The sequence below is a fragment of the Neofelis nebulosa genome, chromosome 7, assembly GCF_028018385.1.
Source record: "Neofelis nebulosa isolate mNeoNeb1 chromosome 7, mNeoNeb1.pri, whole genome shotgun sequence".
NCBI classification, from domain to species: Eukaryota; Metazoa; Chordata; class Mammalia; order Carnivora; family Felidae; genus Neofelis; species Neofelis nebulosa.
Genome location: NC_080788.1, coordinates 34,111,939 through 34,123,349, shown reverse-complemented (window position 1 = coordinate 34,123,349; position 11,411 = coordinate 34,111,939). Strand labels below are relative to the sequence as shown.

The 11,411-nt window shown below is 36.3% G+C and overlaps 1 long non-coding RNA gene and 1 other non-coding gene across 3 annotated transcripts in view; both read left to right on the top strand.

The window, feature by feature from the left end:
* LOC131516301 (uncharacterized) overlaps window positions 1-11,411 on the top strand; it is a 50,445-nt gene that overhangs the window by 33,500 nt on the left and 5,534 nt on the right. The gene's annotated exons all lie outside the window — the stretch shown is intronic.
* On the top strand, window positions 8,528-8,612 carry TRNAR-CCG (transfer RNA arginine (anticodon CCG)). The gene has a single exon. It is a non-coding gene; the product is annotated as a tRNA-Arg (tRNA).

Below are 11,411 nucleotides of genomic sequence, written 5' to 3'. Positions count from 1 at the left end.
GACGCGGGGCTCGAACTCACGGACCGCGAGATCGTGACCTGGCTGAAGTCGGACGCTTAACCGACTGCGCCACCCAGGCGCCCCGAAAGAAAAAATTTTTTAAGTAAACAGTAAAATATGAAAAAGTTTTTAAGTTCAAACAATCTAAAACCTAGCTCTTTGGAAAACAATAAAACAAAGGACAAACTACAAGCAAATCTAATTAAGAAAAAAAAGAAAAACTATAAATAAATACTATCAGGAATGAAAAGGAGAACTGCTAAAGTAGTCTTCTGTACATTATAGATTATATAATTGGTTTGTGTATTATATATTTTTATATATTTATATATAATATAACATATTATAGATATGTTACTCAAGCATATTTTGTTTAAAATTTGTTTCTTTGGTGTTGGTTGTTATTTGTCTTCTCTCATTTTTGATTTTATTTGGGTCCCTTCTCTTTTCTTTTTGATAAGTCTGGCTAGAGGTTTGTCTATCTTATTAATTCTTTCAAAGAACTAGCTCCTGGTATCATCAATCTGTTCTATTTTTTTTAATTTTTTAAATGTTTATTTTTGAAAGACAGATAGAGTGCGCACGGGGGAGAGGCCAAGAGAGAGGAAGACACAGAGTCCAAAGCAGGCTCCAGGCTCTGAGCTGTCAGCACAGAGCCCAACGTGGGGCTCAAACTCACGAACCATGAGATCATAACCCCAGCCGAAGTCAGACGCTTAACCGACTGAGCCACCCAGGCGCCCCTGTTCTATTTTTTTTTTTTTTTTTTTTTTAGTTTCTATACCATTTTTCTCTGCTCTAATCTTTATTATTTCCTTCTTTCTGCTGGCTTTAGGCTTCATTTGTTGTTCATTATCTAGATCCTTTAGGTTTAAGTTTAGATTGTTTATTTGAGATTTTTCTTGCTTCGATGTAGCAATACAGACCTACCTGGATGTACTAAGACTGCTTTTGCTGCGTCCCAAAGGCTTTGGACCATTGTGTTTTCATTTTCATTTGTTTCCGTGTGTTTTTTTATTTCTTCTTTGATTTCCTGGTTGACCCATTCAGTCTTAATAGGATGTTCTTTAACTACCATATATATGTGATTTTTTCCAAATTTTTTTCTGGTGGTTTATTTCTAGTTCCATAGCACTGTGGTCAGAAAAGTTGCATGTTATGACTTCAATCTTTCTATATTTGTTGAGACCTGTTTGGTGACATAATGTGTGATCTATTTTAGGGAATACTCCATGTGGACTTGAAAAGAGAGTGTATTCTGATGTTTTAGGATGAAATATTTTGAATATATCTGCTAAGTCTGTCCATCTGGTCCAATATGTCATTCAAAGCTATTGTTTCCTTGTTTATTTTCTGTTTAGATGATCTGTCCATTGACATAAGTAGAATATTAAAATGGAATTTATTCCTGGATTGCAAGCGTGGTTCAATATTCACAAATCAATCAACATGATACACCAGATTAATAAAAGAAAGGCTAAGAACCATATGATCATGGGACTAAGAACCATATGATCAGTCAGTTAAGCATCCGAATCTTGATTTTGGTGCAGGTTGTGATCTCACAGTTGGTGAATTTGAACCACACATTGAGCTCTGCACTGTCAGTGCAAAGCTGCTTGGGATTCTCTCTCTCTGCCCCTCTCCCACACTCTCTCTCTCTCTCTCTCTCAAAATAAGCAAACATTTAAAAAAGAAAAAAGAAAACCCTATGATCATTTCAATAAATGCAGAAAAATAATTTGACAAAGTACAATATCCATTCATGATAAAAACCTTCAACAAAGTAGGCTTAGAGGGAACATACCTCAACATAACAAAGACCATATATGAAAAAAAAAACTACAGCTAATATCATCCTAAATGGGAAAAAAACTGAGAGCTTTTACTCTATGGTCAGGAACAATAGAAGTCCTAGCCACAACAATCAGACAATAAAAAGAAATAAAAGGTGTCTAAATAGTCAAGGAAGAAGTAAAACCTTCACTATTTGCAGATGACATGATACTATATATAGAGAAAACTTGAAAGATTACACCAAAAAACTGCTAGAACTGATACATGAATTCAGTAAAATTGTAGGATACAAAATCAATGTGTAGAAATCTGTTGCATTTCTATACACCAATAATGGAGCAGCAGAAAGATAAATTAAGGAATCACACTCCAATTGCACCACAAACAAGATGCCTAGAAATAAATCTAAAGAGAGGTGAAGGACCTATACTCTGAAAAAATATAAAACACTGAAGAATGAAAATATAAAATATATATATAAAATATATATATAATATATATAAATATATAAAAATATATATAAAAATATAAAACACTGAAGAATTGAAGATGAAGCAAAGAAGTGGAAAGACATTCCATACTCATGGATTGGAAGAAAAAAATTTGTTAAAATGTCTATGCAACCCAAAGCAATCTACACTTTTAATGCAATCTCTATCAAAATAATATCAGCATTCTTCACAGAGCTAAAACAAACAATTCTAGAATTTGTATGGAACCAGAAAAGACCCTGAATAAGCCAAAGCCACATTGAAAATGAAGAACAAAACTGGAGGTATCATAATTCCATATTTCAAGGTATACTACCAAGCTGTAGTAATTAAAACAGTATGGTACTGACACAAAAACAGACACATAGATCAATGAAACAGAATAGACAGTACAAAAATAAATCCACGATTATATAGTCAATTAATCTTCAACAAAAGAGGCAAGAGTAGCAATGGGAAAATGACAGTCTTTTCAACAAACATTGTTGGAAAAACTGGACAGAAACATGCAAAAGAATGAAACTGGACCACTTTCTTATACCACACACACACACAAAATTCAAAATGTATTAAAGACCTAAATATGAAACCTGAAACCATAAAAATCCTAGAATAGAACACAGTAGTTTATTTGACATCCGCCATAGCAACTTCTTTCTAGATATGCCTCTCAAGGCAAGCAAAACAAAAGCAAAAAAAAACTATTGGGACTTCATCAAAATGAAAAGTTTCTGCACGATTAAGGAAACAACAAAACTAAAAGGCAACCTACAGAATGGTGGAAGATATTAACAAATGACATATTTGATAAAGGGTTAGTATCCAAAATATTATAAAACTCAACACCCCAAAAATGGATAATCCAATTGAAAATGGACAGAATACATGAATAGACATTTTACCAAAGAAGACTGTGCAGATGGCCAACAAACACATGAGAAGATACTCGACATCACTGATCATCAGGGAAATGCAAATTAAAACTACAAAGTCACACCTCACACCTGTCAGAATGGATAAAATCAACAACACAAAAAACAACTGGTGTTGGCAAGGATGTAGCGAAAGGGGAACCCTCTTGCACTGTTGATAAGAATGCAACCTGATGCAACCACTGTGGAAAACATTATGAAGATTACTCAAAGGTTCTAAAAATAGAACTACCTTACCATCCAGCAATTGCCTACTAGGTATTTACCCAAAGGATACAAAAATACTGATTCAAAGGGATACATGCACCCCGATGTTTATAGCAGCATTATCAACAACAGCCAAATTATGGAAACAGCTCAACTGTTTGTTCATCAACTGAAGAATGGATAAAGAAGATGTGATATATATTTATAATGTACTCAGCCATAAAAAAAAGAATGAAATCTTGCCATTTGCAATGACATGGATGGAGCTAGAGAGTATTATGCTAAGCGAAATAAGTCAGTCAGAAAAATACAAACACCATATGATTTAAATCATATGTGGAATTTAAGAAACAAAACAAACAAACCAAGAAAAAGGAAAAAAAAGACAAACCAAGAAAGACTCTTTTTATTTTTATTTATTTTATTTTTTTAACGTTTATTCATTTTTGAGACAGAGAGAGACAGAGCATGAATGGGGGAAGGTCAGAGAGAGAGGGAGACACAGAATCTGAAACAGGCTCCAGGCTCTGAGCTGTCAGCACAGAGCCCAGCGCGGGGCTCGAACTCACGGACCGCGAGATCATGATCTGAGCCGAAGTAGGACGCCCAACCGACTGAGCCACCCAGGCGCCCCAAGAAAGACTCTTTTTTAAAAAAAAATTAGTAGGCTCCACACCTAGTATGGAGCCCAATGTTGGGCTTGAACTCATGATCCTGAATTCAAGACCTGAGCTGAGATCAAGAATCAGTCAGATACTCAACTAACTAAGCCACCCAGGTGTCCCAAGAGACTCTTAACTGAAGAGAATAAACTGATGGTTATCAGAGAGAGGAGGGGGGGGGATGGGTTAAATGGAGTGAACTTGTTGTGATGAACACCAGGTGTATGGAAGTGTTGAATCACACTATATTGTACACCTGAAATGAATATTATACTGCATGTTAAGTAACTGGAATTTAAATAGAAATTTAAAATTTTTTTCTTTCTTACTACTCTTTATTTGAACCATTAAGTTATCGAATATGTAAATTAATCTGTGGATTCAGTGAAATTCCAAAGGAAGTCTGACACTTTTGTAGGGTTCTTTTGTGAAGAATGTCAGGTAGGTCCTAAAATTTAGGGCAGTTCATTCTCTTCTGCTTGCAAAGAATCAAAAAGAGCCAAGATAATTTTGAAAAATAAGAAGATGGAAACAATTACTCTAACCTATATGGAGGTGACTTATTAATCTATTGTAGTCAAGACAGTGTGCTATTGGCACAGATATAAACAAACAAATGGAACAGAATAGAAAATCTAGAGATGTGGAAATGTGATATATGATAGTGGTAGCATTAAAAAAAATAAATGAAGAAACTATGAACTATTCATAAATGAGGAAATTATGAACTATTCAAGTAGTAGGGTTGGTGCAACTGGTTAAACAGGGGGAAAAACATAAAACTAGAGCTTTGACCCATGATCATAGTTTTTTTTAAAAAAGGAAGTCCAGAGAGTAAGGACCTAATGTGAAAAGCAAAACTTTAAAGACCTCCATACCCATCTGGAGGAAATGTGAGCCTCAAAAAGAATAATGACATTAATAGATTATAACACTTTGAATTTTTAAAGAAATCCATGAGTTTGTAGTGACATTCAACAAAAGAGAGAAATGGTGAAAGGAGAAGGAAAAGAGGAGGCAGATTTTCTTTATAGAAATATGCCAGCCAATAAACATAGAAGGAATGATAGATGTTGAAAATCATTTTATAATCCCCAATATAATTCAGGCAAGAATCATAGTATATCATCATTAAGTAAAAAGTTACTGGAGAATAGTATATCATGTTATCCCTCCACTGAATACTTATTAATTCCAAAGGGGAAATGTACAACGGGAAGATTTGGCAATCACAATCTTAACTAAATGGTCAAGCTTGGCATCATCAAGAGAAGGATGAGTTAACATCACGTGCTTCATGATGTGAAACAGTGGGAGGTATACACCACCACCTGTGTGGGGGTTTTGCTAGAAATGTTTGACTTGAATACAATGATAGTCACACAAATTCAGAATGCATGGCCTTCTATAAGACAACTGACCCAAACTATTCAAGGATTTAATATCATGAAGAACAGAGGGAGGTGATAGGATTGTTCTAGCTGAAGCAGACTACAGACATAAAACAGATGAAATTCATTGATTCTGGATTTCTTTTTTATTTTATTTTATTTTATTTTATTTTTAAAATTTACAGCCAAGTTAGCTAGCATATAGTGCAACAATGATTTCAGGAGCAGATTCCTTAATGTCCCTTACCCATTTAGATCACCCCCCCCACAACTCCTTCATATTTAAAAGCCTCTTATGTTTTGTACCCCTCCCTGTTTTTATATTATTTTTGCTTCCCTTCCCTTATGTTCATCTGTCCTGTGTCTTAAAGTCCTCATATGAGTGAAGTCATATGATTTTTGTCTTTCTAACTAATTTTGCTTAGCATAATGTCCCCTACTTTCATCCATGTAGTTGCAAATGGCAAGATTTCATTCTTTTTGGTTGCTGAGTAATACTCCATTGTATATATATACCATCTTCTTTATCCATTCATCCATCGATGGACATTTGGGCTCTTTCCATACTTTGGTTATTGTCGATAGTGCTGCTATAAACATGGGGGTGCATGTGCCCCTTCAAAACAGCATACCTGTATCCCTTGGATAAATACCTAGTAGTGCAATTGCTGGGTCGTAGGGTAATTCTATTTTTAATTTTTTGAGGAACCTGCATATTGTTTTCCATAGTGGCTGCATCAGTTTGCATTCCCATCAGCAGTGCAAAGGAGATCCTCTTTCTCCGTATCCTCACCAACATCTGTTGTTGCCCGAGTTGTTAATGTTAGCCATTCTGACAGGTGTGAGGTGGTATCTCATTGTGGTTTTGATTTGTATTTCCCTGGTGATGAGAGATGTTGAGTATTTTTTTTAATTTTATTGTTTATTTTTTTAAATTTACATCCAAATTAGTTAGCATATAGTGCAACAATGATTTCAGGAGTAGATTCCTTAATGCCCCTTACCCATTTAGCCCATCCCCCCTCCCACAACCCCTCCAGTAACCCTCAGTTTGTTCTCCATATTTATGAGTCTCTTCTGTTTTGTCCCCGTCCCTGTTTTTATATTATTTTTGTTTCCCTTCCCTTATGTTCATCTGTTTTGTCTCTTAAAGTCCTCACATGAGTGAAGTCATATGATTTTTGTCTTTCTCTGACTAATTTCACTTAGCATAATACCCTCCAGTTCCATCCACGTAGTTGCAAATGGCAAGATTTCATTCTCTTTGATTGCCGAGCAATAATCCATTGTGTGTGTGTGTGTGTGTGTGTGTGTGTGTGTGTGTATACATATATATGTGTGTATATATATATATATATATATATACACACATATATATATATACCACATTTTCTTTATCCTTTCATCCATCGATGGACATTGGACATTTGGGCTCTTTCCATACTTTGGATATTGTTGATAGTGCTGCTATAAACATGGGCGTTCACATGTCCCTTCGAAACAGCACACCTGTATCCCATGGATAAATGCCTAGTAGTGCAATTGCTGGGTTGTAGGGTAGTTCTATTTTTAGTTTTTTGAGGAACCTCCATACTGTTTTCCAGAGTGGCTGCACCAGCTTGCATTCCCACCAACAATGCAAAAGAGATCCTCTTTCTCCGCATCCTTGCCAACATCTGTTGTCACCTGAGTTGTTAATGTTAGCCATTCTGACAGGTGTGAGGTGGTATCTCATTGTGGTTTTGATTTGTATTTCCCTGATGATGAGTGATGTTGAGCATTTTTTCATGTGTCGGTTGGCCATCTGGATGTCTTCCTTGGAGGAGTGTCTATTCATGTCTTTTGCCCATTTCTTCACTGGATTATTTGTTTTTTGGGGAGTTGAGTTTGATAAGTTCTTTATAGATTTTTGATACCAACCCTTTATTGGATATGTCATTTACAAATATCTTCTCCCATTCTGTTGGTTGCCTTTTAGATTTGCTGATTGTTTCCTTCGTTGTGCAGAAGCTTTTTATTTTGATGAGGTCCCAGTAGTTCATCTTTGCTTTTGTTTCCCTTGCCTCTGGAGATGTGTTGAGTAAGAAGTTGCTGAGGCCAAGGTCAAAGAGGTTTTTGCCTGCTTTCTCCTCAAGGATTTTGATGGCTTCCCATCTACTGGATTTCTTTTTTAGATGTATAAACATTTTTTGACAAATGGGGAAATTTGAGTGTAGAGAGTATGTTGGGGGTTGTATTGAAATCATTTGGTTTTTCTCAGGGTTATTAATGATGCTGTGGATATATATGAAATACACTTGTTTCTAAGGAGATATGCTGAAATATTTTGAGGCGAAGTGTCATGATTTCTATACTCTCAGATGATTCAGCAAAAAGGAAAATGTATATATAAAGATAGAAAGATAAAGCCAATGTGTTAAGTTGTCAAATGTATTAATAGTTGGTATATATAGGCGAGGGGTATAAAGGTATTCGTTTTATTGTTTTTCAACTCTTCTCTGTGTTTGAGATTTTGCAAAATACAAAAAGGTGAATTTTTTTAAAGTTTATTTATTTATTTTGAGGGGGGGAGGGACAGAGAGAGAGGGAGAGAGAGAGAATCCCAAGTAGCCTCTGTGCTCAGTACAGAGCCTGACACAGGGGTCAAATTCACCAACCTCGAGATCATGACCTGAGCCTAAATCAAGAGTCAGAGGGTTAACCGACTGAGCCACCCAAGCACCTCTAGGAGTTTTAATTTTATTTATTTATTTATTTATTTATTTATTTATTTATTTGGGAGAGAGAGGGCACATGTAAGTGGGGGGAGATGGGTAGAGGGAAAGAGAGAGAATCTCAAGCAGGCTCCATGGTCAGCATGGAGCCCAGCCGGGGGCTTGATCCCACAACCCTAGGAATATGACCTGAGCCGAAATCAAGAGTCCTATGCTTAATGGACTGAAGCACCCAGGTGCTCCTCGAAGTTTATAAGCCACAATGAGATTTTATAAGGCACAATGAAAAATCTTCATAAATTTGACTAATTTAAAACTTCTGTACTACAGGGCGCCTGGGTGGCTCAGTCGGTAAAGCGACTGACTCCGGCTCAGGTCGTGATCTCGCGGTCCGTGAGTTCGAGCCCCACATCGGGCTGTGGGCTGACAGCTCAGAGCCTGGAGCCTGTTTCAGATTCTGTGTCTCCCTCTCTCTCTGACCCTCCCCCGTTCATGCACTGTCTCTCTCTGTCTCAAAAATAAATAAACGTTAAAAAAAAAAAAGAAAAAAAAAACTTCTGTACTACAAAATATAATAGAAGCAGTGAATGAAATAAGCCCACCTATAGGAAGATGCTATGTATATACATACATATATATATATTACATACATATATATATGTGTATATATATATATATATAACACATACATATATATGTATGTATATGTATATATATATATATATATATATATATATATATATGTATGTATATATATCCAACAAAGGGTCAATATCCAGAATACTTAAAGAAATTCTGTGTAAAGAAAAAGGAGTTAGGGTCAAATAACCCAAGAGAAAAATTGGCAAAGGGTCTGCATAAGCAGTTTCCAAAAGGAAATCCAAGTGGCAACAATATTAAAAAAAATGTTCAACTTCACCAGTAATTAGGGAAATATAAAATAAAACAGCAATGATAAAATGTTATAATAGTCATATTATGATAGCATTATTAATATAACATTAGAGTAAAATGTATAATTAAATACCATAATGAGATTATTTTTGTATTGAAAAGTTTGACATTATCAACTGCACATTGGAATTTTATGCACTGCTAGTAGGAGTGTAAATTGGTTAAAAAATTCTTTGGAAAGCAATTTTTTAATAGTAAACTTGAATATATGTATACCCTATGACTTAGTAATTGTATCTCTAGATATTAACCCTAGAGAAAGATTTTATCACATAGGTAAAGACGCATTATGTAAGGATAGTCAATCAGTCTAGCACTTTTGTTACAGTGAAAAATTAGAAACAACTTAAATATCTATTGACAAAAGAATTGGATTCATTTTATACTGCTTTCCCTCTTGCTAATTCTATTCCAGTTACACAGACTTCCTTGAAGTTCCTTGATCCCTTCAAGCAAGTTCCCACCTTGGGGCCTTTTCATTTACTCTCTTCCTACAATGTTCTTACCCCAGAAATCCACTAATCTTGCTCCTTCACTTCCTTCAGGACTCTGCTCAAATTCCACCTTTTCAGAAAAGCATTCCCTGACCATCCTATCTAAAAGATTACTCCTTCTCTTCATGTTCTATGTCATTAACTTGCTTTGTATATTGATATATATTTATTTGCTTTCTGTCTCCCACCCTTCATCATAGTCATTGGGTCATTGTTTTCAGTTCTTTACTGCCCAAGCTGTCACCATGTGACTCTGCAAAGCCTCCTACTATAGTGCAACGTAGTAGGACATCTCATGTGGCATGTTTTGGCTAATGGGATGTAAGCAGGGAGGGGGGCGTGAGGACTTAAAAGGCCATTATATATTTTTACACACCTTTCTTGTATTTCTGTCATCCACCATGGGAATAATGTGCCTCAGGTAAGCAGTTTGAAGACTGTGATGCAGACCTGAACTTGACCTGAAACCTGGTATTCAGCCAAGTCCAGCCAAACATTGGCAAACCCAGTCAAGATCAGCCAAATTTTATCTGATACGCAGACCCGTGGGTGCGAAAAATAAGTATCTGCTATTGTAAACTACTGAGAACATTGGGAGTATTTATTATGCAGCATTGTTGCAATGATAGCTGACTGATATACCCCTCTAGAATATAAACTGTAGCACAGCAGGGATTTTGCCAGTTTTGTTCACCAGTGTACATGGTCAGTGACTAAAACAGTGCTTCGCATGCATAAATGCTTAATAAATATTTGTTGAAGGCATTAATTCATGTATTTGTACTAAAGCTATAAAACTGTCGGTGATCCCAAAGAGCAAAGCAAGAGTTCAAGTGTGCAAAGAAATAATTATAATTGGCTCTGTTAAAAATGTAGTCAGTCAGGGAGCGCCTGGGTGGCGCAGTCGGTTAAGCGTCCGACTTCAGCCAGGTCACGATCTCGCGGTCCGTGAGTTCGAGCCCCGCGTCAGGCTCTGGGCTGATGGCTCGGAGCCTGGAGCCTGTTTCCGATTCTGTGTCTCCCTCTCTCTCTGCCCCTCCCCCGTTCATGCTCTGTCTCTCTCTGTCCCAAAAATAAATTAAAAAAAAAAAATGTAGTCAGTCAGAAGCTGACACCAATGTATGAATGCCACCTCCAATCAGATAAACAAGCAGCTTCTTAAATTGACAATAGATCCATATAAAACCAAAGGACAGTTAATAAAAGGATCAGAAGGAAAAATGTCCTGGAAGGACTTCAGTATTTTCTTTTGAGTAAATTTGAGTATATTTACTTTTGAGTAAATATAAATATTTACTCAAATATTACCATCACCTCTGATTTGGAGACTTTTCAGGAAGAGAAATGTCACCAGCCCCTGTCCCACAGAAAAAATGAAATGAGCTACCATCATCTATGAGCTGGCTGGTGGTAAAAACAGAAGTCAAGGGGTGCCTTGGTGGCTCATTCAGTTGAGACTCTGACTTCAGCTCAGGTCATTATCTCATGGTTTGTAAGTTCGGGCCCAGTTCGTGAGTTCAGGCCTTGCATTGGCTCACTGGTGTCAGCCTGTCAGTGGAGAGCCCAATTCCAATCCTCTGTCTCTGCCCCTCCTCCATTCACGCTCTCTCTCAAACAAATAAAACATTAAAGAGAAATAGAAGTCAAATAGGCCTTATGAAAGATCCTATGTATTTATATAGATACAAGAACAAATATTAAAGTGAATGGAGCAAATGTTAATAAGTGAATTTAGGTAAAGGGTATGGGGTATTCCTTTACTATTCTTA